Genomic DNA, 2,481 nt, shown 5'->3' on the forward strand with positions numbered 1-2,481 from the left:
AGTTTTGTTTTGCTTTTCGGTGTCGGCCAGTTATGTGAAGTGGGTTGGGCAGGGATTTTTTTGCGTGGTTCGCCTTTTTTTCCTTTTGTTTCTAAACAACAATTTTATCTGTTTTTCTTTTATGTATTTTTATTATTTCTTTTTTTGTAAGTGCCATTTAATGATTTTTCTTGCGTTGGTGTCCCTCATAGCGTTGTTTTTCTGCATTTATTTTCCACCTTTTCCTATTTTCTTATTTTATTCTTTGTTTTCACTTTTTATTGCTTTTAAAATATATTTTTGCTAAAGGCATGATTCTTGCTACATTTTTATCTTTTATTATTTTATTAAATGATAACTTCTGTTTTTTCCATTTGGGTGCACAATCGCCTTGACTGTAATTGCATATCTTCAACACTGCTGCAACTCAATATTGTTTTGTTGAGGGACGAGGGGCAGTTGCATGTCTACCATTACGTGTGTAACTATAAGTGCCATGCCCCTACTGCAACTGCATGTCTTCAACGCGATTGCAACTCAGTGTTGTTTTGTCAGGGGAGGGGTAGTTACATTTCTAGTACTATGCACGCTGTTTTGTTGGGATAGGGGCAGTTGCATATCTACTATTAGGCATGCAATTGAAAGTGTCACGCCTAGGTGCGACAGCATGTTTTCAACGCGACTGCAACTTTGTGGTGTGTTTTTGTCGGGAAGAAGGCTAATTGCATGTCTACTACTAGGCACGCACTTGCAAGTGCCGTGCCCAAATGCAATTGCATGTCTTTAACTTGACTACAACTTAGTGTTGTTTTGTCGGGGGAGGGGCAGTTGCCTATGTACTACTAGGCACTCAACTATGTGGTGTTTTGTCGGGGGAGTAAGCTAGTTGCATGTCTATCACTAGACACGCAACTCAAAGTGTCACACTACACGGTAACTGCATGTCTTCGATAAGACTACAACTATGTGGTGTTTTTATACGGGGGAATAAGCCAGTTCCATGTCTACCGCTAGGCACACAACATCAAGTGCGACCCCCGATTATAGTTGCATGTCTTTGATAGGACTGCAACTATGTGGTACTTTGTTGGAATGAGAAGGCCAGTTGCATGTGTACCACTAGGCACTGAACTGCAACCGTCACCCCGGGCTGAAACTACATGTATCCAATAGGACTGCAACTATGTGATATTTTGTCGGGGATAGGCCAGTCGCATGTCTACCACTAGGCACGCAACTACAAGCGTCACCCCTTGCTACTACTATGTGGTGTTCTATCTGGGGGAGTAGGCCAATTGCATGTCTAACACTAGGCACGCAACTTTAAGTGTCACCCTGACTGCAACTGCATGTCTACGATGGGACTTGAACTATGTGATGTTTTGCCGGGGGTAGGCCAGTTGCATGCCTACCACTAGACACGCAACTGCAAGTGTCACCCTCGACTGCAACTTCCTGTCTTTGATAGGATTGCAACTATGTGCTGTTTTTGTCGGGGCGAGTAGGCTAGTTGCATGTCTACCACTAGGTACCCAACTGCAAGTGTCGTCCCTGACTGCAACTGCATGTCTTCGATAGGACTGCAACTCATTGATGTTTTGCCGAGGCTAGGGGTAGTTGCATGTATGCCACTAGGCACGCAACTATAAGTGCACCCTCGACTAGAACTATATGTCTTCAACGCAACTGCAACCGCGTGGTAGTTTGTTGGTAGGGAGTAGGCCAGTTGCATGTCTACCACTACACACACAACTGCATGTGGCACCCGCCACTACAACCGCATGTCCTAGATGCGACTTCAACTCATTGTTGTTTCTTTTCTTTTTCTTTTTTCATTCATTCATTTTTGTTAGCATTACTCAAAAATTGTTCACATTTCCAAAACAGTTTACAAATTCAAATTTTTGTTCGCAATTAAAACAAATTTTCGTGTTTTTAAATATATGTTCTGAATATCAAAAAGTGTTCTCATTATCAAATTTTGTGCAAAAGGTTAAAAAATGTTCTCATTCTAAAAACATGTTCTTGCTTCTCAAAAAGTGTTCGTGTTTTTCAAAACAATTATTTTTTGTTTTCAAAAAATATTTGTATTTTCAAAAATTGTTTGTGTTTTAAAAAAAGTTTGGGATTTAGAAAATTGCTCAGGTTTTCAAAAATTGTTAGGAATTACAAAAATCGTTCACATTTTTTAAAAAAAGTTTGCAATTTAATTTTTTTTCATGTTTTCCAGAAAATATTTGGCATTTAAAAATTGTTCACAATTTTCGTTTTTCTGAAACTTTTCACAAAAGTTTTGAATCTCAACCCTGTTGTGTGTTCTTATATAGTTTGCGCTTTGCATGATCACCGGCAACCATGAGACCAACTAGCTAGCTTTTTTTAGAGTAGGCCAACTAGCTAGCTGCACCTGTTTGAAGTGTGAGGTCTTTCACGTGGACCTGTCCGTCCAGCTAGCACTCATTTCCTTCACCAACGGGGAGCGGGGATCCTATACAGCGCGTA

The sequence above is a fragment of the Triticum aestivum genome, chromosome 3B (assembly GCF_018294505.1).
Source record: "Triticum aestivum cultivar Chinese Spring chromosome 3B, IWGSC CS RefSeq v2.1, whole genome shotgun sequence".
NCBI lineage: Eukaryota > Viridiplantae > Streptophyta > Magnoliopsida > Poales > Poaceae > Triticum > Triticum aestivum.